This window comes from Puma concolor, chromosome E2, assembly GCF_028749965.1.
Source record: "Puma concolor isolate L17-30 chromosome E2, mPumCon1.1.hap2, whole genome shotgun sequence".
Classification (NCBI taxonomy): domain Eukaryota; kingdom Metazoa; phylum Chordata; class Mammalia; order Carnivora; family Felidae; genus Puma; species Puma concolor.
The window spans coordinates 35,519,648-35,546,542 of record NC_141681.1 but is presented as its reverse complement, the minus strand read 5'-3'; the positions used below and the strand labels follow the sequence as shown (position 1 = coordinate 35,546,542).

Genomic DNA, 26,895 nt, shown 5'->3' with positions numbered 1-26,895 from the left:
CATGAAGGAACATCATGCCAATCATCCCCTAGTCCCTCCTCTTCTGAGCCATGTATCCCTTGTCCCTAGCTGGCCACTCCCATGGGTGACTTGTCCAACTTCTATTCATGTGCTGGGTTCTGTGGCAGAAGGAATTCAGGATACAGAGGAAAGTCAGTGATGGTTGGAGTAGTCAGCAGAGGTATTTGGGAAGAGGGGGCATCTGGATGGGTCAGGGGGAGGATGGGAGGATGGTTTTCAGGTAGAGAGAGAGGGACAGTGTCATGATAGAAAGAGCACTGGATTGCATCTGAGCCCTCTGAAAGCAGAGTGTTCATCTGGTTTTCTCACTGTTGTATTCCCAGAACCTAGCCCTGGCTCACAGCAGGAGTTCACCAGACAGATGTAAAGTGAGTGAATCATGCCCAAGATTAGGAGACTTTGGTCTGGGTCTGACTTTATCATTACCTTGTTTTGTGACCTAGACCCATTATAGCTACTCCTAGAACTTGGGGTGTGGTCTATGCCACCCAAACCACAACACCTGAGAGTGGGGTTGGGAGCTGGTCCCCCAAAGAAAAATTGGAGAGCCATTACCAGAAACAAGAGAATGGGTCATGAGAAGGCCAACATACATGCACACACACACATAAATACATACATGCACACACACATACAGACACACACAAGCACACACACACAGACACAAGCACAAAAACATGGATATTTGTTTCAGTGGTACATTTCTTCCTGTAATTTTTTCCCCAAACCCTTCATAATTGCCAATTTGCTTATAGTAATAACCATGAATTGGTACATTTTATTTTATTTTTTTGTGTGTTTTTAAATGCTGATTTATTTATTTTGAGAGAGAGAGAGAAAGAGAGAGCAGGGGAGGGGCAGAGAAACAGGGAAAGAGAGAAAATCCCAACCAGTCTCCACTCTCTGTCAGCACAGAGCCCAATGCAAGGCTCAATCCCACAAACTGTGAGAACATGACCTGAGCCAAAATCAAGAGTCAGACACTCAAGTGACTAAGCCACCCAGGCACCCCTGGATCATTGCATTTCAATAGGTTATGAGTATGATCCAGAATTCAAGCTTCTCAGCTCAGAGCTGGCTCTTCGTGCTCACACCACACAGGGAGAGATCCTTGAAGTCCCTCAGAAGTCTGGAGGTGATTCTCCAGGATCAGATAATCAGATAATACTCCAGAGAAGAAAGGGAAGATTTATTGGAAGACTCCTATATTTATTCACTGTCAAGCATTTGCAGAGTGTCTGCTCCAGGCCAGACTCTGGGATTGGTGAAGGGAAGTGTATGAGTCAGAATGGGATATGTTATGCTGGAATAACAAACAGTCCCCAATCTTCATGACTTGAACAACAAAGTGTTTTTCTTGTTCATGCTGTGTTCTCACTGTAGATCAGACTGTTCATCCTTCCCATGGGATCAAGCTGAGAGAACAGCTGTTCTCTGTGGCAGGGGGAAATGGATCTGGTAAGAACACACTCTGGAGTTTAGGGTTAGAGGTGAGTGGTGTGGGGGGTGAAAAGCTGGTAGCATCTCAAAGGTGAAAGCCCTTGAGTGGCATTATAAGGACGTTGCACTTCAACTTCTAGGCCTTTCTCAGAACTGGCCTCGCCTTGGGATTGAATCTGAACCTTTCCTCTTGGTGTCCAGGATCACAGTGGGCACTTGTTCATGACAGGTCTGTGGTCCTGGGAAGTTTCCGGTCGGCAATTGCCCAGGTCATCAGCTCGTGCCTCAGCGCGTCCTGACCTGGAGAATCTATGACACGGAGGAGAAGCCATTTAGAAGAGATAACTGGAATGCACACTTAGTTTAGATTTAAGCTCTCACCATCTCACTATAATTAAGTGCCGAGTGGTTATTAAACAATACATTTACAGAATTCTGACAACTGTGTAGAAACCATTCCTCTCCTACAGTGAATATTCCCCCATAAATACACTTGTAATACTCCACTGGCTTTTAATTAACCCGACTCGCCTATAAACCCATTTATCTTTTAAAAAGAAGGTTGTTCCATGTGCAATATGTGTCAATAGATAATTAAAATGTTTTTCTTAGAGAATGAACAGGGAGATGTGATCTATGCATTTCAGAACCTTATTATTAAAAATGTTATTTATTGAGGTTTAAACACTTGTTACTTGGTAACTAATAGAGACCGTGTCTTTAATACCAAAATTAAACAGGCACCACAGACAGAATGTGCATGTTAGCAAACCTCTTGGGTCATAATTAAATAGCACGAGTGACAAACGTTCAATTCTTGTTTAGGAAACAAACACCACGATCTGGCTTCCTTTCAATCAAGAGTTGGGAGGGTGTGTCCTTGTTCCTTTAGAAGCAGCCTGGCCGTGTCGCTGTTTCAAATGCAGACACTATAGATTTTCAGAGCACAGTCTCTTCTACAAATAACAGCTACTGTGTTGGGAACCTCAGAATAGAAGATAGTATGAGGCTGCTTTGGTGAATGGAGACTTTTGCAGAAGTAGTGGCTGACAAGAGCCCCATGCCCATGAGTAGACCTGCAGCCTGGTGATCTCAACTCTCAGATATAGGCCATCCTGCCCACTGGTAGAAGGCAGCTTGGCAAAGAGGACTCTTTCCTGCTTCTCATGGCTGCCCCAACTTGCCCACCCTGGAGAAGCTTCATGCCCACAACTCAGTGTAAAGGCCCTGGCTTGTTATCCAATTTACCATTAGCCCCTTGTCATGGATTAAATTGTGTCCCCCTCCTCACTGTGCCTGTGTTAGTCTGCTAGGGCTGATGCAATGAAATAGCACAGACTGGCAGGACTAAACAAGAGGAATTTATCCTCATGTTTCTGGAGGCTACAAGTCCAAGATCAAGGGGTTAGCAGGACTGGTTCCTTCTGAGGCTTCTCTCTTTAGCTTGCAGGTGACCACCTTCTCACTGTGTCCTCACATGGCCTTTCCTCTGTATCTGCACTCTTGGCGTCTCTTCCCCTTCTTGTGAGGACACCCGTCATACTGGACGAGTGCCCAACTAATCATAGCCTCGCTTAACCTTACTTATTTAAAGTCCATATCTTCAATACAGTCACATTGGGAGTTAGGGCTTCAACATGCAGATTTTCAGAAGGACATAATTTATTCTACAACAGTAAGCTTATTTGGAAATTAGATGTAAGTCAGGATCATCAAGTTAAGAGGAGATCATTAAAGTAGGCTCTCCTCCAGTATACCTGCATCCTTGTAAAAAAGGGAGATTTGGACATAGAGACAGGCATGTACCCAGAGAGAATGTCATGTGAGGATGGGAGGCAGAGCTCAGGGTGATGCACCCACAAGTCAGGGAATGCCAAAACTGGCCCACAAACCACCAGAAGCTGGGAAAGAGGCATGTAACAGGTTATACATCTCAGCCATCAGAGGAAATCAAACCTTCCAACACCTTGACCTCAGACTTCCAGGCTCCAAAACCATGAAACAAAGCATTTCTGTTGTTACAGCTGCCCAGTCTGTGGTCCTTTGTCACAGCTGCCTCAGGAAATGAATACCCTCCCTGACAAAGAAATTCTATCATGTTCTGGTCCTTCAACAATCTTCCCTAGGTTCTCTGGGAACCCTAAATCACTGACATAAGAGGCAAAGCAAGGTTCTCAGTTATCAAAAGGGACTGAGTAGGCAACATGGGGTGTACAGACAGTCCCTTAGGGTGGCCCAAGAAGATATAACATATTACTTCCTTTTAGATATATCACTTCCTTTTATTTTTTTTACTTCCTTTCAAATTCCCCTTTTGGTGTATATTTATCATGCACAAAATATTAGTACAGTAGTACATGTATGTGCTTTATAAATACATACGTGCACTTATACTAGGAGGTACACGTTTGAAATATTTTGATCGATAAGGGTGTGTGATCAAAGCAGTTCAGACACCACACTGTTCTAAGGAAGGGAGTCAATGCTGAAAAATTAGAAAAGGCAGTTCCTGTGGAGCAGGATTTAACATAGGAATCAGAAGAAAAGATTTTAAAACTCTATGGAGAATTCTTAAGGTTGTAAAATAAGATTCAATCAGCAAAGGATTGGAGACAAAAAGGTAGGTTTCTCTATTGCTCCTGAGGACTGCACTGGGATTATGACATCATCGCATATATCACAGTTTGTAATGTTTGGGCCTCCTTCAAGCCTCACCCCAGGGTGCCCCACATAAGGCCTGTCTATGGTGAGGTTGGCGAGAGTAAACGCGGCGTTCTATACAGAGTGGACTGGCAGGGGCTGAGCCGGCACCAGAACACAGGGCATCTTTCTCTTTAAGCCACTCCATCCTGAGAGTGACAGGTGAACTGCAGGTCAGAAGTAAGGAGGAGGGAGAGTGAGACAGAAAGAAGCAGGACTGCAGCCTCAGAGGGAGAGGCAGGTAAGCAGAGAAAAATACAGGGATAGGGCACCTGAGAAGCAGAGATAGAGACGGTGGGGTGGGAGGCACTGAACAAGGAGGCAGAAAAGCAGGGCGAAATCAGAGATAAATCCAACACTGTTAAAGATTGTGCAAACACTTGGTAATTTTGTCATACATCATAATTTCAAATATGCTTAGGGCTTTGCTTATACATGATCCCAATCTCTATTTTGTTCACTCACTTGAATAAACATCTATGCATCCCTTACATCTGGTATTTACACATTATATTATAAGTTCTAGAGAGGGCTGAGCCTCAGTCCTGGGAAAGCACATTGTTTTGGGGGGCCCTGGGGCACCAGTCTTCAAGTTGGGGAATGGGAAGCTCTGAGTGTCAGCTATTAAGCCACCCATGTGGGTGTCCTGGTGCTCTCTCCCAGGAAGCTGAGAACAGATGTTCTCTCTGCCCTGGTAACTGCCTTGATTCCAAGAGAGAGGAGAGAGAGTGAGCAAGGACTCTGGATGCCTCCCTTTCTCTCCTCCCAGTGTTACCATAGTATCTTGTTTCCTTGGTTACCAGTGGCCAAGGAAAGGACACTGGGCAAATGCAGGATTTTGATGGAGCTCTCTAAAGAGAGATGTCAGCAAGGACCTTGTCTCTTTTAAAAGAACACTCATTCTGAGAGGTTGCTAAGGAATGGGGGTGGGGAGGGGATTGGTGGGTCTCTGTGAAGTTGGAATTTAGAGATTTCATCTCACCCAACAGAAATGAGGGGCTTAAAAGATAAACTTGAGGAATCAAAGCCTGGGAGGCCTTACCCAGCTTTGTACATCGCTGGAGATCTGAAATGGGCAGGAAGGCCATGATGTTAATTAAGAAATGATTTCTGCAAATGCCCCTTTTAACTGCACCCAGCTTGGACTAGCTTTGTAACTGTCCTACTATTTCCCCTTATAACTAAACACCCTTGGGGTATATGGGGATGTGCCACTTCTGCTGTGAGCATATGGCATCAGCCTTTAAGTGTCCCAAGAGGCCACAATAGACCTATAAACTCTTTTTCTGGATCTTCTTTTTGGACAGCTAAATGATGTGGAAGACAGCAGCCCTCAATTCTACTCTTCTGTTAAGAGTCAATCAAGATATCTCTTCCTCCAATAAGTTTGTCCTGACCTTTCCACCCAAGTTAGGTACCCTTCTTCAAGAGCCCAAAAAGCTACATCAACATTTTATCATTGCATTTACTGTTATTCACTAATGTATGATTACTAGTCTGTCTCCACTACCTGATTTTGAGTTTTCTCATTTTTATTTCTTTTTTCAAAGTGTTTTATTTTTGGAATGAGAGGTAGGTAACATGTAAAGGACTGGAAACCCCACCCTTTTAGACTAGAGTGAGGAGTTCAGACTCTAGTGCTGTGATGCAAATGCTCTGGAGGGCTAAGAGGCAGGACATTGACGTATCTGATGGGCCAGACTATGATGTTCATGTTGCTTCCTCTCATGTCTTTTTGTCACATTCTTAACAATTAGTCATGACAACCCCATACCTTAAATTTGTTACAAATTCACCGCTAATAGAGAATGCGCCTGAGGAGCAGCCTTTCTCCTGTGTCCCCTCTTTCCCTTCACCACCCCATGCCATGGTCCAGAGGCAAGATCATGGGGCCATTGCCAGGGCTGGGTCTTGTGAGCTGCCCTAAGGATGTAGGCATCTGACTCCTTCCTCAGTCCTCAACTTTCCCTTGAGCAGCTCTCATGTGTCCAGCACCCAGCTGGAGGCTGGGTAGATGATGAGTAGACAATGAGGTCACTGCTGCCTGCTAGAGGGAGTTTGGTCTAGTTATGAAGTTAAGACTTGCCTGAAATTATTAATTAAGTGGTTTAAAGAAAGATCAAAATTTGCTGTCAGATTGAATGGCTTATAGGCAGCTAATGGCTATCGGAGCTCAGAGACCTGGTGATGTAGCAGACATGGATTTAGAGTTCCCACAGAGACCCAAAGCAGCTAGCTCCCTTGACAGAAGACTCCCAAATACACTGTAGTCCTGCCAAACCTGCTTGGAGAGAACAGACACTCTGGAGTAAACCCAGAAGAGGGTGTGGTAGCAGCTGCCTCACTCAGAGCCAGCTGCCCCCATCACACATGCGTGATCACACATACACACATGCACACACACATGCAGACACACACACCTGCTTCTTTAATGCCTATGATCCTGGTAGAAGTGAAAAGTTCATGGCTGAACATTACCACCCTGACCTTTAAATGTCTGCAAGTAAATAGCAGAGAGGCAGGTGTAAGAGCGGGAACCCTCAGCCAGAATTTTGAAGTCCTGAAGACTGGCCCTGCACATTGTGCTACTGACCTGATTTTGGCATGTTCACAAAGCAACCTACCAGCCATTTAGCTGACCAGCATTTAAAAATGATTTTTAATTTTTTAATTTTAATTTTTTCCAGTTTTATAGAGATATAATTAACATACATCAGTGTATAAATTTAAGGTGTACAGCACAATGGTCTGACTTACATATGTTTTTAAATTATTACCACCATTCATTTAGTTAACATCCATCACCTCAAATAGACATAATAAAAAGAAAAAGCAAGAAGAAGAAAAAATATTCCTTGTGATGAGGGCTCTTAGGATTTACTCTCCTAACAATTTTCATATGTACCATACAGCTGTGATAACTATAGTTGTTGTGTTGTACATGACCTCCTCATACTTATTTATCTTATAGCTGGAAGTTTGTTCTTTTACACCACATTCCTCTTATTCTTCCTCCCTGCAACTCCTGCCTTTGGTAACCACAAATTTGATCACCTTTTCTAGGGCTTTGTTTTTTTTTTCTTTTTTTACATCTAATATATAAGTGAGATTATACAGTCTTTGTGTTTCTCTGTCTGACTTATTTCATTTAGCAAAATGCCCTTAAGTTCCATCCGCATTGTTGCAAATGGCAGGATTTCCTTCTTCCTTACAGCTGAGTACTATTCTATTGTATATAAACACTACAACTTCTTTATCCATTCATCCATCAATGGACACTTACCAACCAGCATTTATTGAGTACCTGCTGTCTGCCTGGTGACACAGTCTTCACCTGATATGTGTCTTCAAAGATCTTACAGCTAAGAAAGGTGATGTGTATATAGAATAATCACCAAGTGACAGTGAGGTGGTTAAGAGCTTGGCTCCAGAACTTGAAGCCCTGAATAAGAATCCCAACCCCACCTTTTACTTATAAGGTGTGAAAAACATAACAAAAACTTTCACCTCTCTATCTGGTAAATGAGTATAATAATAAAATCTTTCTTTTATGTTTATGTGAGGAAGAAATAGAGGTCCTGGCACTCAACAAATGTTAGCTTTTTTTTTTACAGTATTGCTCAGTAACTTATTGCCATTCTTATTTATATTAGTAATAATAATTGTGTCTTTAAGAGACTGGGCCCCTAAAAAGTTGGAGAAATGTGTGTGGAAGGATTTTTGGGCAGTGTTCTTAGGAGATAATACCTATAAGGAGGTGAGGGAAACAGGAGGGGGCAGGGGTGAAGCTGGTCTTATAGGGAGCTCTGGAGTAGGGTGATCCTTCAGAGTTGTCCCAATTAGAGGCAAGGAGGTGCCTTTGTACCACTGCATCAGCCAGTCACTGGCCATGGGACAGGCTTAACCCTGGGTGAGGCAGTTCTCTGCAGTTGAGGATGATCCCCAAAAGGGTACACCAGGAGTCTGCAGAAGCTGGGATTCCCAGCAGTCAAGGGTTGGATGTGTCCATCCCAACAATGGGATCTGGGCTAGGCACATAGAGTGTACTCAGCATAAAAGGGACCTTCTGTGTGACATACTGTGTTCCTTTTGGAGACTACAGCTTCCCCAAGATAAAATGAAAGTGTTTGAAGTTACTTCCAAGTCCAGCATTCTGTGGGCTGAAGGAGTCAGCGAAGGCTTCATGGAGGAGGAATGACTTAAACTTGGACTAAAGGATTGCCAGAGTTTGGCTAAGCAAAGCAAAGAAATGAGGGAAGATATCTGGGTAGAGTGGATTAGAGGGAGGACCCAGCCTGTGTTCTGTGTGGGGCAGCCCAGGTCACCTCAGTAAATTATTTTTGAATAAACAAATGAATAAAACTACAGACATGTTAAATGCTATAGAGGAAACAGAAAAATAAAACAAAACAAAACAAAATAGACCTTGGAGTCTGAAGACCTTAGTTCAAGTCCTAAATCTTCTACTTACTACCTGTGTGATCTTGATCTTGAGTCTTGATCTTTCTGTGCCTCAGTTTTCCTTGATGTAAATGGGGATAACAATATTTAGCCATTTACTGGGTTGTTATAAGGCTCAAATGAGGCAAGATAAGATGATAGATGTGAACATGCTTTATGTCAGTGATGTTAGGGGAGACCAGGTGAGTCAACCTTTCTGTCTGGGAGGGTCAGGAAGGCTTTCACAGAAGGAGGCGTCTGAGTTGGGTCTTGAAAAAGAATATGTTGAGAAGTAGAGATTAATTTTAGGCAGAGAATAGAGTGAACAAAAAGACAGGGATATTTGGCAACATAGAAAGAAATTTTATGAAGATCTCAGGAATTATTTTCTGGCAGGCCTGGCTTACAGATATCTTGGGGTTCCCCAGTTTCTGGTGGTCCTATCTTACCCCAATTCACTTTTAAATTATAACCCAGTTTTATTTCCTCACCTGCAGAATACATATCCCAGGCAGCTTTCTGAGAGGGTCCTCAGTGATCCCCTCTTAGATTGTACAATCTTGTGTTATCCCCCACTCTAGAGTGTGGGCTGAACCTAGGGGCTTCTTAATCAATAGAACACAGCAAATGTGATTGGGTGTCACTTCCAAGATTAGGGTTGATACCACACTCTCACTCTCTGCTTGGCTCTTCCTGCTCGTTGCTCTGGCAAAACCAGCTGCTATATTGTGAGCCTCCCTGGGTAGAGGCCCACATGCTGGTGGGCAGGCAACAAGAAACCAAAGCCCCTGGTCCAACAGCCTAGCAGAATCCTGCCAACAACTACATGGGTGAGCTTGGAAGTGGATCCTTCCAAATAGAACCTTGAGATGACCAGTGTCCTGGACTGACACCTGGATGTCAGCTTATGAGAGGCCCTGAGCCAGACTCAACACAGCTGTGTGTGATTCCTGACCCACAGACTGTGGGATAAGAAATGTTTGTGTTTCAAGCCACTATGATAATAGGTAACTACCATACCAAGGAAAGGCAGAGAGCACGTCACAGTTGGAGATCGGAAAGTGATATTCCTTTCAGTCCCTGGGAAAAAGAGAGATAGGAAAATGGTAGTTACCCAGAGGATATCACAAGACATCCTAAAACCAGTGGGGAGGGGGCTTGCTCAAACACAGTGGGTAACCACCAGCTTAGGTTGCTAATTATGGACCACACTCAGAAGTAGATGAGTTTTGCTTTGCATACATAATGTTTGGAAATTGTTTTTGAGATGGTTGCTATGTTCAAGTTGTAGATTTCATATAAAAATCTAGATTTACAGCTTTTCTTGCAAAATGAGAAGAATTGACAACACTGTTCTGGGCAATACAATAGGGTGTGGCCTTGTTACAGGAACAGGTAAGTGATTAGACAGGGTATATAGATAGATTCAGGTAAAGGCATGGGTCTAGTGTCAGGGAAACCAGCAAGGGGCGGTACTGCACTCCAGGGCAGTGGGGAGCTATAAGCACCCCAAGGTTGAAGGCACAAAGGGAGGGAGCAGTAACGGCAAGCCAGAGAGAATAGTTGTAGGAAAGGGCTCCCTGGTAAGGGATGTGGCCTCAACAGAACCACAACCAGCCTCAGGCAACCTGGCAGGAAAGAAGCTGGGGAACAGACATCTTATCTATTCCCCTCTCACCTTCTATATCGACTCCTGGGGCTTCTCATGTCTGAACCAGTGCTGCCCAATAGAACTTTCTGTGATGATGGTAACACTATATATCTGCACTGTTCAAAACCATAGCAACCAATCACTTGTGGCTATCGAGCACTTGAAATGTGACTAGCGTGACAGAGGAACTGAAATGTAAAATTTTAATTTCAAGTAATTTGAAATTAAATTTAAATAGCTACTTGTGATGCTTAATTTTGAGTCAGCTTGACCAGGCTAAGAGATGCCCTGATAGCTGGTAAAACATTATTTCTGGGTGTGTCAATGAGAGTGTTTCCAAAGAGATTAACATTTGAATCAGTATCCTGAGTAGAGAATACCACCTCCCACCCTGTGCAGGTGAGCTTGAATAGAACAAAAAGGCAGAGAAAGAGTGAATTCACTCTTTGCATGTGATGGGGCATCCATCTTCTGCCCTTGGATATTGATGTGCCTGGCTTTTGGACTTAGCCTAGAACTTACACCATTGGCTCCCCTCGTTCTCAGGCCTTTGGACTTGGACTGAACTGCGCCACTATCTTTCCTGGGTCTCCAGCTTGCAGATGGCAGATCATAGGACTTCTTGGCCTCCATAACTGTGTGAGCCAATTCCTAGAATAAATCTCTGCTTATGTATATTTGTATATATCCTGCTGGTTCTTTTTCTCTGGAGGACTCTAATATGCAACACAGTGGCTGCTATGTTCTACAGCATTGGCCGAACCTTCTGAAAGAAACAGGGCCAGGGAGCCTTCAGATGCAGCCCATAAAAACTAGACTGCTGGGCACAGAATAGAGTGGAGAAAGGTGAGGAGGGGGCTGGAGGGGCAAACAGAAGTTGCCCAACAGTTACCTTTACCTGGGGCTGACACTGTACCTGTCTGATGTTTTTTTGACACAAGTTCCCACCTGTGTGGGGATCATTCATTTATGTTACCTTCATAGCTCCTGTTGTGACCCACCGCCCCCAGACTTGAAGAATAGAGTTACAGGTTGAATTATTTTCCCCCAGAACTCATATATCTTAACCTCCTCAGAATATGACCTTATTTGGTGATAGGGTCTTTATTGTGGTAACCAAGTTAAGATAACATCATCATGACTGGTGACCTTATAAAAATGGGAAACTTGGAAACAGACACACACAGAGGAAGACACGGGGAGAAGGCCATCTACAAATCAGACAGAGGTCAGGAACAGACCCTTCCCTCATGGTGCTCAGAAGGAAACAGCCCAGGGGACACCTTGACATCAGACTTCCAGCTCCCAGAATTGTGAGACAATACATTTCTGTTGTCGAAACCACCCAGTCTGTGGTCCTCTGTTGTGGCAGCTCTAGCAAACTCATATGCACATGAAAGTCCTTTCCCAAACCCTGGGATTGCAGGATTCTCTGTGCCCATTCCCCTAGGGCCAGGTGCGGAGGACTGTGGTGCTTGCTCATGGAGCAGAGGTCTGAAAATGCCACAGGGCAGGACATTTGAGGTGCCAGATCTCAGAAAGGTGTCATGCGACAACATGTCTGTGACAAGTTTTCAGGGCCCTATGATCCCCTGGAGACCACCATCTGGGCTGCATTCAGAGCCGCAGAGCTTTGCAAAGGCCATTGGCTGTGAGGTGCAGCTCTGTGGGCTGTGCCAGACTTGGCCATGAGGGAGGGGTGCCATGGTGCCTCTAGTTACTGTGGTGTTGCTTTCATAAGGTCTGACAAGTCCCCTCATAAGTACTCAACCTCCTGTCTGCCTAGATTAATTGGTCAGTAGTTGTGAGCTGCATGTACCAGCACGACTTACACCAAATTAGCATTTGAAAAATATTATTAAAATGGCAAGCAGACCACAGAAGAATATAAAGATGTGTATGCGTATTTGACTCCCCTTGGAAGCTATCTTCCCATCCCCTTCCCCTGTCCCACCCAGAGTCAGACAAGATTCTCCCTCCTGTAACAATGTTCACTAGACAGTGCTGGGGAGCTGGAGGTGTCCTTGCACCACAACAACACTTCTGCTCACTGGGGTTCCTGCAGGAGGGAGGTGTGCACACAGGAACAATGCTGGACCAACAGTGTGGTCTTATTTCATTAACAGCTGAGTGAGCTTCTGAAGGGCACTTTCTGAGACTTGTAAGAGGGCACAGACTTAACAGCTCTGGAGCAAGGCAGAGCAAGTGTTTCCCTCACTTATGAAAGGAGTCTGGACATGGGCAGTCTAGGGCTAGTGTGGCGGCTGTGCCATCACTAAGGTACCAGGCTCTGGGCTCTTTCTCTTCCACCAACCTCTGCAGTGTGGTTTTCATCAAGATTGCCTTCAGTCCAGAAGGGTCCTGGGGCCCCCACTATCACAGCCACATTACCACCAGGAAGCAGAAGGGGAGGGTGGCAAAAGGGCATTTTGTCAGCTGTCACCTGCTCAAAGGAGGGGGGGGTGTCTCTACACCCCACGTGACATGTCTGTGGGAAGCCCACTGGCCATTGCGATCTGCAAGGAAGGTTAGGAAATAAGGGTCCTGCTGGCTGGGCACATTGACTCCAGAATAAAATTGGAGTCTCCTACTAAGGCAGAAGGGAGAATAGATATTTGGTGGGCAACTGGCCATCTGTGCCACAACCTAGACCAGCCCTGACCAGGTCAGCTGACCACATGGAGATAGGAGTTTAGGACGAGAGGAAGTAACTTTTGGATTTCTGATTATAAAAGTTTACTGTGGTCAACAGGACTTATCTGGGCAGGCAGATTATGGCTTCTTTTGTTTCTGTGTCTGTGCCTTTTTGTTCTGCCTCAATTACATGTTTTTATAAAGACAGATTATCCAAAAATTATTCAAAGGAAAGCCTCTTTTTAGGTAATAAAGTAGAATAGATGTCATTTCCCATGTACCCCCAAATATTTCCTTGTAGTAAATTTAGAACATACAGAAAAGTAGAAAGAAAAGAAAAAAACACTCAATAGTGCCACAGTGCAGAAATTAGCATTGCTAAAAGCTTGGTATATTTTAACTTGATCTTTTTCTTTGTATTTGCTTTTTAAATATCTATTATGCACTATGATATACTCAGAAGAACAATTCACGCTGTATAATGAGAATTTTCCCACATCCATAGATATACCTCTATAACACAGCACACAAGGTTGTATGTAGAGGGTTTCCTTATGTAGATCAACCACAATTGTTTGACTTAATTCTACTATTGTTGGAAAATTATTTGACCATAATTCGTTTTTGTTATTGTTGGAAACAATACTGCCTAGACTGTCCTCAAACACAAATCTTGGGGGACAGCATCAATTAATGTGCAAATACATTTCTAGAAGAAAAATCATAGTCAAAGTCATGTACATTTCCAAGGCAGGTGTAGCTGAAGCATCAAATTCTCCTTCAGAAAAGCCAGGCCAGTATTCATTCCCAAGACTGGTGTATGAGAATGCTAGGTTCTCTTAAGTTTGGGCTAAGCTATAAAAACAATCGACCAGTGTTTCAATTTAATAGGTTGGTTTAGTTAAGCCAAGGGTCAAGAAGAGAGTGAGAAGGAAGACCTACTGGAGGAACATTGTGCTCTGGGTCAGTCATCTGCAATAGCAAGTTGGTCATTCATGGGACTCCACAAAAGACATATCTGGCATAGGCCCTGCCCTCTGGCTCATGGCAAGGTGGGGAGGATGACAGTGCTCCAAAAATTGCAGGGGAGACCTAAGTCATTCAGGAGTGTGATTGAGGTGACCCAGGAGGGACAAAAGGGGGGGGCTTAAGATAATTCTTGGTCATATCTTGATCAGTTGCAGCTACTAAGAGAGAATACCATAGCATGTGTGCCTTAAACATTTCAAAAACAACAAACATCTGTCTTTCACAGTTCTGGAGGCTGGAAGTCTGAGGTCAAGGTGCCATCATGTTCAGGTTCTTAACAAGAACCCTCTTTCTGGTTTTCAGATGGCCATCTCTCTTGTATCCTCTTATGGCATAAGGAGAGAGAGAGAGAGAGAGAGAGAATAAGATCTCTTGTGTGTCTTCTCATAAGGGCACTAATCTCATGTGGGGGCTTCATCTCATGACCTAATTACTTCCTCAAAACTTCATCTCCAAAATCTATCACACTGGAGATTTAAGTTTTAACATATAGATTTAGGGAGGTCACAAACATTTAGCTCATAGCAGGTCATAAGGATGCAGCTAGGGCCAGGTGAGTGTGTATGCACATGAGCTAGTGAGTGAGGTCTGGGAAGAGGGAGCAGCAGGTGCAGGGTTCAGGAAGAAAGGTGTAGAGTCCTGATGTTGCCAGCATGGGAAGGTGTCATTACCCTGGGTGCCATTTCCTGATCATGTTTCTTATTAACTATTAATTTGCATATCTCTGGACCTCTCATTATTAACCTGAAAAATGGGTACACTTGAAGAGAGCAGGCCTTCTCTGACTTCATTGTGAGAGCAGATTGATATCCTGGAGGGAACATAAAGCAGGAGCTTAGACACACATGTGTTTCAGCCCCAGTAGCACATTTCAGTTTTGTGTCCCCACAAAGCCACTTAGTCTCTCCCTTCCTGTTTACTTTTCCATAAACTGGCTAAAAACAATACCAACTGCAGACCTCTTGTGTGCTAGAGATAATGTGCATATGGTGGTTGTAGTTTATCCCTGTCCCCACAAACATTTTCTGAGCACCTACGTGCCTGGTGCCATCTGCAAAAAGACACAGCCTCTGTTCTTAGCTCTGCTCTAATGGAGAGAAAGGACACACAGGAGCAGCTGAGATGCAATGTCATACATGCAGAAATTGTTAGGATAGAGGCACCAGAGGCATCTCCCTTTGGGGAGGTGCTTGCCTGAAGGAGTCAGTGGAAGTTTCAATAGCTCTCAAAGAACTTTGAAAAGGTAATCTTCAGTATTAGTCTATGGAAGTCTTAAAAAAAAAAGACTATTAAATTATTTTATTTGTATGACTGCCAATATCTTGATGGACCTTTCAAAAGTGGCAGTGAAATAAACCAGTCACAGAAGGACAAATCCTGCATGGTTTCACTTATACATAAGGGATATCTAACATAGTCAAATTCATAAAAGCAGAGAACAGAATGGTGATTGCCAGAGGCTGCAGACAAGGGGAAATGGGGAGATGTTCAATGACTATAAAATTTGAATTAAGCAAGATGAATAAGTTCTAGATATCTGTTGTACAACACAATGTCTATAGGTAATAATACAATATTATGCACTTCAAAATTTGTTGAGAGGGTAGATCTCATGTTAAATGTTCATACCACAAATCAAAAACAAAAACAAAAATAAACCCACAAAAGGACAAAAGGACACTTTGGAGGTATTGGATATGCCTATTCCCTTCATTGTGGTGGTGGTAACATAGATGTTTGCATATTTACAAACTCATCAAATTGTGCATATTAAATATGTGTGGCTCTTTGTAAAACAATTATACCTCAATATAGCTTTTTTTAATAATTTTTATACATATATTTTTCTTTTTTTTCCAATATATGAAACTTATTGTCAAATTGGTTTCCATACAACACCCAGTGCTCCTCCCAAAAGGTGCCCTCCTCGATACCCATCACCCATCCTCCCCTCCCTCCCACCCCCCATCAACCCTCAGTTTTTTCTGTTTTTAAGAGTCTCTTATGCTTTGGCTCTCTCCCACTCTAACCTCTTTTTTTTTTTTTTCCTTCCCCTCCTCCATGGGTTTCTGTTAAGTTTCTCAGGATCCACATAAGAGTGAAAACATATAGTATCTGTCTTTCTCTGTATGGCTTATTTCACTTAGCATCACACTCTCCAGTTCCATCCATGTTGCTACAAAAGGCCATATTTCGTTCTTTCTCATTGCCATGTAGTACTCCATTATGTATATAAACCATAATTTCTTTATCCATTCATCAGTTGATGGACATTTAGGCTCTTTCATAATTTGGCTAGTGAGAGTGCTGAATATAGTCTTTTTTTTTTTTTTAAACAGAGAGTGAAAGAGAGAGCACGAGAGTGAGGGATGGAGAAGGAGAGAGAGAATCTTAAGCAAATTCCATGCCCAGTATGGAGCCCATTGTGAGGCTTAATCTCACGACCTTCAGATCATGACCTGAGCTGAAATCAAGAGTCAGTTGCTTAACTGACTGAGCCACCCAGGTGCCCCAAAGTTATTTTTTTTTTAATTTTTAAATTTTTTAAGTTTATTTATTTATTTATTTATTTAGAAAGAGAGAGAGAGACAGAGACAGAGAGAGACAGAGAGAGAATGGGAGAGGGGCAGAGAGAGAGGGAGAAAGAGAATCCCAAGCATGCTCCACACTGTCAGCATAGAACCCAATGGAGGACTCACACTCATGAAACATGAGATCATGACCTGAGCCAAAATCAGGAGTCAGACACTAAACCTACTGAGTCACCCAGTCACCCCATCCAAAAGCTGTTTTTCTTTTTCTTTTTTTGATTTTTGTTAATTTGTTTATTTTGTTTATTTTTGGCGTGTCCAATATTTTATTTATTTATTTACTTATTTATCCTTATATTAAATATAATTTATTGTCAGATTGGTTTCTATACAATACCCAATGCTTATCCCAACAGATGCCTTCCTCAATGCCCATTATCCACTTTCCCCTCTCCCCTACCCCCCATCAACCCTCAGTTTTTTCTCAGTATTTAAGTCTCTTATGGTTTGCCTCCCTCCCTCTCTGTAACTTTTCCCCCCTTCCCCTCCCCCTTGGTTCTTTGTTAAGTTTCTCAGGATCCACATATGAGTGAAAACATATGGTAACTGTCTTTCTCTGCCTGACTTGTTTCACTTAGCATAATACCATCCAGTTCCATCTATGTTGCTGCAAATGGCCAGATTTCATTCTTTCTCATTGCCAAGTAGTATTCCATTGTATATATAAACCACATCTTCTTTATCCATTCATCAGTTGATGGACATTTAGGCTCTCTCCATAATTTGGCTATTGTTGAAAGTGCTGTTATAAACATAGGGGTACCAGCTGCTCTGGAAAACAGTGTGCAGGTTCCTCAAAAAATTAAAAATAGATCTACCCTATGACCCAGCAATAGCACTGCTAGGAATTTACCCAAGGGATACAGGAGTGCTGATGCATAGGGCCAAAGCTGTTTTTCAAAACAAGTAATCTCAGTAAGACATTGTCCCTGCACCACATCTGGGAGAATTCTCAGTCTGAAGCAATGTTCCCTTCTGCTGCTCACACTGTTCCATGTGAGCCATCCTAAGATTTTCAGTCTTTTTTTTTTTTTTTTTTTTTTTATGAGAAGAGGCTTTCCTTACACCCTGAGTGTCAGGAGTTCATAACTCTGACACTCTGGGAGAAATGCTAAGTGAATGATAACTGTAAGTTAAGTGTAAAGGGACAGGTGTTACCTCTACCGAAGACAGTGGGGAGCCCAGAACAAAAGGGACAGAGAGCCAGAAGAATGCCCCAGGCCACTTGGATAATTCAAGGGTTTTCTCAGGCTTTGCTTTTACCTGAGCCAGGAACCAACGTTTCTTCCATTACTAATGCACTTAAACAGTTATGAAGACACAAGGGAAGGAAAGGGTCTTGTAATTTGCTTCAGGGTCAAGCTGTTTGCTCGGGTCCCTGGTTGTGGCTCCTGGGTGAATCCTTTCTGTTTCCTTCAGTTGTTGGGATAGACTCCTGGCCTGGATGTGGATGGATGTGGCTCAAATAAATGTATTTCAGTCAATTAAAGCAAAAACAGTGGATGTCTTCAGGACATAGATCTGAGCCTACTGGTCACAAGATGCAAACTCTTAGCCATGGATGGCTAGTAAGTTGGGATAATGTGGTCATATTGCCAAGGAAACCTGTTGGAGGTCACTTTTGGAAAGCTGCCTGCGGCTTAGGCTTGGGTGAGAAGGTTGTTGCTCCTGGTTTTCTTGGCAATGGGCAGAGCTCTGAGCACTTACTATGTGTCAGGCATTGGTTAAGCAATAGGAAGTAGGTACTCTTACTGCAAACTAGGCTGAGTGACTTGTCTCAGAAGATGGAGGAGGCAGGATTGGAACTCAGCTCTGTATATTTTCAAAGCCTATGCTGCTAAGTACAGCCCCAGGAGAACTCAGTTCTGGCTGGGATTCCCTGACTCTTGAATCAGAAGGAACCTCAAAGAAAATTTGGTTTTTGTTATGTGGGTCCCTTTGAGAGGCAGCCTGGCACCATGTGTGGGGTCTGGAGCCAAGCTGGTGGTGTGGAAGTCCTGACTGTGCCAGCTGAGGATTCCTGGGTCTGAGTGTGGTGGCATAAAGCCCAAATGGGCTGGCACAGAGGCCATAAGCTATTTTATTTACTCTAGTGGGGTAGGTTTCAGTCAAGCAGATCTGACTTGCAGGTACCAGCTGAGTGACATGGGGCAGGTGTCTCCACATCCAGCCATCATCTGTAACATAGGTCTACTGATACAGCCCTGCCTCAGAGGGGATGAAAATTAAACTAGTCTATTCTTATCAAGTACTTAGAAAAAAATCTGGTGCCCAAACCTGTCAACATTACTTATCATATGGAAATATATGAATTCCCTAGTTTTCCAATTTTGGGACAGCTTAAAAGTCATTCCTTAAGCTTAGTTGACATGTCCAGTTTGATTGTGTAAGGGGCTTCTTGTTGGAGAGGGTTGGAGTGTGGTCAGAGGGAGGCTACAGACAAACGGTAGCCTTGCAGCCATGCAGTCAGCTCACACAGGAGACTGGGCTTCCAGAGTGTTCCTCCTGCTCCTGAGCCATGCCTGAGACTCAGGAGGCCGTGGTGGGGCTCTAACCCCACTCCCCAAACTGTGGGAGGCACCTATGACATTTCCCAGGTGCTGTCAGAATGCCTATGCCTTGCTGCTACCTCCTGCCCTGCCAGCCTGAGGCTCTTTCTGCTTTTCTTTCTGTCTTTGATGATCTAAACTTTGGGGACCTGGGACCAGCTGAGTATCTGACTTCAGCCCCTACTTTGCTCTCCGTTTCACTGTTCTTTTTTCCTAATTTAAAAAAAAATTTTAATGTTTGTTTATTTTTGAGAGAGACAGACAGTGTGAGTGGGGGAGAGGCAGAGTGAAAAGGAGACAGAATCCAGAGCAGCCTCCAGGCTCTGAGCAAGCTATCAACACAGAGCCTGACGCAGGGCTCGAACTCACAAACCAGGAGATCATAACCTGAACTGAAGTCAGATGCTTAACCAACTGAGCCACCCAGGCGCCCCTTAATTTTTTTTTAATCTTTACTTATTTTTGAGAGAGAGAGAGAGAAAGAGACAGAGTGTGAGCAGGGGAGGAACAGAGGGAGAGGAAGACACTGAATCCAAAGCAGGTTCCAGGCTCTGAGCTGCCAGCACAGAGCCTGTTGTGGGGCTCGAACCCACAACCGCAAGTTCATGACCTGAGCCCAAGTCAATTGCTCAACTGACTGAGCCATCTAGGTGCCCCTTAGTTTCACTGTTCTTATATGAAGTCATTCTGTTACTGATTATGACAATAATTTTTTAAATAATAATTCAATGATGTTAACAACTAGCCCATATTGAAAATGTTCAGTAAGTCGGGCACCATGCTACACAGTCTGTGTGTCTTATCTCAGGCGACCCCCCCAAAAACACTGGTGATATTGTAATCCCCACTTTACAGATGAGGAAATGCACTCAGAGAAGAAACTTGCCCCAGATCACATGTGAGATTCAAACCCAAGTCCTTTGGACTGTGTGGTAGCTCTTAGCCACTATACTTAGCTACTTGGGGTTAGAAATTTGGAGACAGTCTTGCAGTGGGGAGTGAAGTGAGAGGTCAGGGTGGATTGAGGGGAAGTCAGGTACATGTTACTTATTCTTAATTTGAGGATGCTTTGATGGGCACCAGTGACAAAGGTCCCAGGGCAGTTTTGTTGACCTAGCAGGGTCCTGTCACTAATGCTTTGCTAACTACTGAGACCCCCGGATCAAGTCAGGGCCTAGCCAGCATCCAGCAAGTCAGCCAGGCATCTGGACCTGTGGTGCTTGGGAGAAGAGATGGGACAGACAGGCCTGGGTTTAGGAGTCTGAAGCATGTACCATCTCCACCCAGGAAGAGACCCTGAAATCCAGATGGGCTGCCTCCCTCCAAGTGTGCAAACTCCCCACCCAAATTCTACAGGAAGGGACCTTTCAAGACATTTGCTCCATTTCTTTAGTTATAGACTCTGTGACCCAAGAAAAGGAAGGAACTTACCATTACTCGGCACAAGAGAGCTGAGGCCACCATTTATTGAGTGCTTCCTATATGCAAGACCTTTGCTCTGCGTTCTCCCTCCTTCTCTCATTTAACCCCTGCCATAGTGCTAAGTGGTTTTCCCCAGAACCTGGCATCATGACATCCAGATTAGGGTGGTTCACACTGTACCTCAGTGACTCCCTAACAACTGCTGCTTAAGGGCATGGGGCTGCTCCACCCCCACCTAAGAGGAGACCCTGCTTAACCAACATTCCTTGTCCATCAGAGGCAGCTGGCCACCCTTCCTTCCGGTGTCTACTCCAGCCACACTGGCTGGCTCCCAGGGCCTTGAACAGACCAAGATCTGTCTTTCCTCAGGGATTTCACACACGTGTCCCCCTCTGGAAAGCTCTCCTCACCATGCACATCCCCCTCCTCCCGCCTTGCCTGTCCATCTCCTGCACATCCTCAGGTCTCAGCTTACATGTCTTGCTCAAATAAATTTTTTCTAACCTCTCCTCCTCAAATGGGATTATTTTGTTTCTTCATAGCACATATCCCAATTTGAGAATTTAATTTTATTTGTGGGCCTATTTGCTGAACTCCTCCCCTCTGCTGAATGATGAAGTAATGGAGGTTAGTGGAATGGCTATTTTGTCCACTATAGAACACTTCTCACCAGCACGGTGTCGGGCACAAAGCAGAGCTCACCAGACATTTGTTGAATGATGGATGGTCAGAATGGGCTGAACATGAGTCACTTAAAAATCTCCATCTCTACCACTAGTTTTTGGAGTTCAGACTTTAAATACAAAGGTTATGGAAGAAAACTGCTGAACTTTCTAAAATATTGATCAAAGTAGCTAGAAATCAAAATCAGATTTGGGGGTCTAAATGGTACATTGACTTGTAGCTGTCAAAGGCTATCAGGGATGCAGAACTTGATGCGAGAGAATGTGAGTGACAGCTCAATGAGAAACAGGCAAACTGGGGCTGCCTCCAAGTTTGAGATCATCTTCAGGAAAAAAGTTGTGCTTCTAAGTTGTGTTAATTGGTAGAAAAACTCAATCTGCGAACAAGATTTGAAGGGCGGGCACACCATTTTTTTTTTTTTTTTTTTTTTGCTGGGTGAAGGGACAGTTGTGTAAGTTTGCAGGGATACAGCTACACTGGACCATCGGGAGCTGTTGGCAAGCTCCTGCACAATGGAAAGCTGTGTAGTGCAGCCATTAGCTCCGTTATGATCCTCATTTATGATTTTATTTACTTAATAATTCAGTCTTTCGTGTCATGAATTTTTGAGAGAGACATTCAATTAGGAATTATGACTGCAGTTTAGAGAAATATATCTCCTTATTGGTGAGGTGGGTGCCAACTTTCTTTTATGGGTGCACCTGGATGCATTCCAGAACATTTGGAGGAAACAAATTTTAGCACTTCTCCCTTTCTCCCTCAAAGCTTGGGAGTTGTGCCAGTTAGAAAAACCTTCCTGTGTCCTCTCAATTCTAGGTGTAGTGTTACATTGGTAGCAGGCAGAAAGGGCAGGGGTGCTCTGGTGACATCTGCCAACTAGTTCACCTGGACAGATATTTCCTAAAATCCTACCACATCCAACTTCTTCCTTGGACCACATGCAGGTGTGAATTTTTCTCCATTTAATAAGTCTTTCTCCCAAATGACACTCTCATTCTGATGTTTGCTTCTAATACTTCCCATCTCATCAGACTCAGAGTTCATCCTAAACTTTCCCACAGGAATACTCACAACCTCCTCCAAAACCCCCAATTTTCCATCTGGAATGTGTTACATTAGTGTTCCTTGGTTGTAAGTAATGGGAATGTACTCTGTCTAACAAGCAGAAAAAGAATTTGTTAGTGACACATTGTCATTGAAAAGCTGAAGACATAGGTTGAGAAGGTGAAAAAGTAAGGCACTGAGGTGGCAAGAAAGCTGGACCATCTCTCCAGTCAAGGCGAATGAGCACCAACTTTTGTATCACTCAGCTTAACATGGAAGATTGAGGGGAGAACATCTGATTGGCTAAGCCTAAGAAGCAGAAGCCAGGGCACTTTTATTGATAGTCCCATCAGACTGTGTACAATGGGAGAGGTGGTTTCCCTCAAACAGAATAGGATGTCATTGTCTAAAGAAGAAGGAACACATCTAGGAAGGCAGGCAAAGTCAACACAAGTCTGGTAAAATTGGGAGGGATTTGGACACTAGGCCACCCAAAGAGTGGCTGGAGGAGTTGAAGGCCATTAGCCTAGAGACAAGAAGATTTGGTATTGGAATTCAGCTTTGAATTCTTGAAGAGTGCTTGAAAAAAATATTTTTTCTCCTTCCTTATAATGCTGTCATGGAGGTAGGGTTATTATCCCCATTTTATTGATGAGTAGACTAATAATCACAAAAATTGAGTAGTTTGCACAAAGTCACATTATAAGAGGGCAAAGCTGGTTCAAACCCAAATTTTTTTGACTCTCAAACCCATGCTGAATGCTTCTTTTTGACTCATTGAGGACAGGTTAAAAGGAGTGGATAGAATAGATAGAAAAATCAGGCAAAACTTGGGTAAATATCAGGGAGAACTTCTCTTGTGTTGTTATTGTTTTAAACAGAGTTTTCTAGCAGTGTTCTTTAGAAATAGTGATCTTACTGGGATGGATAATTGCCATTTTTGTTTCTCAGTTCTATCCTTTCCTTCTTTTGGTAATCATGGGCCAGTTTTACTTTGCAGATGTCTTCAGGAATCTCCTTGCTGGGTGGGCATTTGAGTTTGTATCCCTCATGGGGGTTTACAGTAGCTAATGTTTTTAAGCACTTATTTTCCAGGCACTACTTCTGAGTTTTTTCATCAGTCAACTCATATAATACTTGCACCATTTTTATGAGATAGAAACAATTTTTATTCCACTTTTACAGAGGAGGAACCTGAGACAGAACATGTCCAAAGTTACACATGCGGTACACAATAGAGCAGGAATCTGAACCAGGTAGTCTGCTTCTGAGTCTGCATTATCTCAGTTATGGTGGCACAGAACTTAAACTGACAGGTAAGCCAATCCACCCTTGTAGCCAACATTTTGGAAGAGCAGAGAGGTCACATGCCAGCATAAAATGGCATGTAAGCAACTAGAAGATGGAGCGGATGTTTGAGGAGAGGAGGTATGAGAGAGAAGCACAGCTTTGGACACTGGCCACCCAGTGCCAGGCCCCATGTGGCCCAGCTGTCCTCTGTTTCCTGTCCTTGGCCACTCATATCCTTCCCAGTTCCCCATTACCTCAGCTAGTTTGAATGAACATGTTTCTCATCTCTGCTTTCCCTACTGACAACTCTTCCACAATGTACACTTCTGCTCAGGGGAGTCAACAGTGTCTTCTCTGTACTCAAGTCTAGAGCAAACCAACAAGAGGGTAGGAAACAAGGCACCCCAAGATTCCTGGAAACTCCACAAGGGAGAATCATAGAATGTTTTAAGCATCTTTGACTGTGAAACAGCTCTCAAAATATCCCCTTGGCAATGGCATTTTTGTTTGGTGAAAATTTACAGGTACTTACCATGTTTTTGAAAAATCAAGGCCTTGCTTCTACCCATACCCTTGGTAGAGAAAGCAAGGTCACTAACCCCCACCTGCCTCCAGACAGAGCAAGCCCCAAACTACTTGCTGGGAGCCCAGCCAAGTGCCATCTGAGGTATTGTGGGATTGTCCATGCTGCTGTCCCATCCCAAGGCAGTTTGAGAATGTAGCCAATTGACTCCTCTCCCTAGCACACTCTGTTCAACAGAAGAAAAAGACTTTGTGTCTCTCTCATAACTTGATCCTCTGACCTGTGACATAGGATCCTTGTGGACCTGGGAGGAAGGTGGTTTCCATGACACAGAAGGTCAGAGAGAAAAGATTTCTCATAGTCTGCTCCTTTGAAAGAAGGATCCAAGTTCAGCATCTCAATCTGGTGGAAGTTAAGAGGCTTGCCTGCTAGGAACACTTACTTAGGTTTATGGTCAGTGCATTTTGGAAATGCCCATTAGTGTTGCAAACCAGTAAAGAATACAGGGGGTCGCTGGCACCTAATGGTTGCCTTTGTGCAAGAATAATCCTGTGAACTATTTGAGTGGACTAGAATGGGTTCTGTGTCTCTATGCTAAGCCCAAGAGTGCTAAAGCGATTTCTTTCCCCAGCATCTTCCCAAGGTAGATCTTTTTTTATGCCAGGGGCTCAGAAAGACTCCAGAGAAGCTGCCGTAGAATCGCAGCTTCTGCCACAAGAAAAACAACTACCTGCCAGGCCCTGTGCCATGCTCTTACCTACGCCATCTCTCTAAATCCTCAGCCCAGCCCTAAGAGGTAGAACTGTTGTTACCCTGTCTCACAGATGTGGAAAATGAGGCTCAAAAAACTTGATTTATTGCCCCAGAAGTAGAGCTGGAACTTGAGGTGGTGAGTCTAACCCCAAAGAGATGGAACCTGCCCCCAATCTTCATTTTGGAGAATTTACTTTCCTTTCCTGGTTCACTGATTCCCTTCCTCGTGGCTCTTCCTTCTGCTTATGCTCCTAACAATCCCAGCCACACCCTGCTACATGTACCCTGAGCCACCTCCAACCTCTCTATCCCACAACCCCATTGTCACTGGGTGGCCCAAGCAAGAAACTAGAGCAAAACAGTTCAGGCCCTTGAAGACCCTCAGTTTTGTCACATCCCTTCTCTCCTGCCTGAGCCACTGACTACAGTTCCCTCTCCTCATCTTCTTTGTAACACCCCTGGATAGAATTCTGGATTCTTGACTCATCCATCCATCCATCCACTCATTCAGTTGAACAAATTTTGAGCACCTTTAATGGATCAGGCACTGTTCCATGTCTTGGAAACACAAAAACACATAGACTAGAGTCCCTGCCTTCTTTAACACAATTTTGGGTGGCAGACCATGGACAAGACTACAAATAAATGAAAAAGATAAATAAGCAAGACTATGGCAAGTGTCTTCACGGACAGTCTCAGCAGGAGGACATGGAGGAGGTAAGGGCAACTTTAGACAGCAAGACTGAGCTACATCTTTCTGTGGGATGACTTGGTTTTAGGGGGCTGAATGGACTTCTGGTGCCACACTAATGGGGCCCAAGTATGGTATGAGTTTCCTGGGTGCTTCTGCCCTGCAGATACTTCTTTCTCCCCTAGGTCTGTCAGCCAGGAATCCTTAGGAAGGGAGTTAGCAGCCAGGCTTAGTAAAACCTAGTGGAATAGGCAAGGCTGCTAATTTAGCTCCATCTGTTCCTGCCCAGGATGGAGTGCTGGCTCATCCTACCCTTCCTGGGGGACCTTACTCTCTGGTTCCAGGAATTGTCCTTGGCACCTGCCTACCAGGTCTCTTGTCAATGAAGCAAAAGATTAGCCTCCAACTTCATTGTGTCACCTGTCCAAGTGAGCCTCATACCTCTCCTTCCCCCGAGATTCATCTATGTGTTTCTTTTTTTTTTTTTTTTTTTTTTTTACTGTCTATTTGTTTTTGAAAGAGAGTGAGAGAGAAAGAGCAGGGGAGGGACAGAGAGAGGGGACAGAGGATCTGCAGCAGGCTCTACACTGACAGCAGAGAGCCTAACACAGGCTCGAACACACAAACCATGAGATCGTGACCTGAGTGGAAGTCAAGAGTTGGACGTTTAACTGAGCCACTCATCTTTTGTTTCCAGGCCTCATTTTGTAACTGTCTCTGCTGACCTTTTACTAGGATGTATTTGTGAGCACATTTTGTTTATCCCCTGGGGCCCTGGGATCCAAAGGGATTTGGGGTTGGCTCTGTCACAGAGGGAAGTTTTCTGGGGTTCTTGTTGCTTTTACCTTTTTTGGAAACCTGTGAAATAATAAGAAATGAATACAGGCATACTTTGGAGATATTGTGGGTTCAGTTCCAGACACCACAATAAAGTAAATATCACGATAAAGTAAGCCAAATGAATTTTTTGGTTTCCCAGCTCACATAAAAGTTACATTTACACTATATAGTAGCCTATTAAGTGTGCAATAGCATTATGTCTAAAATAACAATATATATTCTTGAATTCAAGAATACTTTATATAAAGCACTTATATAACTCAACACCAAAAAATCAATCTGATTAAAAATGGGCAAAGGATATGAATAGACATTTTTCCAAAGAAGGCATGCAGATGGCCAACAGACACATGAGAAGATGCTCAACATCACTAATCACCAGGGAAATGATCATAAAAACCACAATGACATATCACCTTACACCTGTCAGAATGGCTAAACTGAAAGAGACAAGAAATAAAAAGTGTTGACAAGAATGTAGAGAAAAAGGAACACTTGTGCTCTATTGGTGAGAATGTAAATTGGTGAAATCACTGGGGAGAACAGTATGGAGGTTCGTCAATTAAAAAAATTAGAAATACTATACGATCCAA

The 26,895-nt window shown here is 43.7% G+C and overlaps 1 long non-coding RNA gene across 1 annotated transcript in view; it reads left to right on the top strand.

The window, feature by feature from the left end:
• The first annotated feature begins 4,183 nt into the window (after window positions 1-4,183).
• The window catches only part of LOC147573485 (uncharacterized), a 47,636-nt gene continuing 24,924 nt past the window's right edge, over window positions 4,184-26,895 (top strand). The window contains exons 1-2 of the long non-coding RNA XR_015244532.1: window positions 4,184-4,402; window positions 23,391-23,521. This is a non-coding gene — a long non-coding RNA (uncharacterized LOC147573485). The remainder of the gene's footprint in view (window positions 4,403-23,390; window positions 23,522-26,895) is intronic.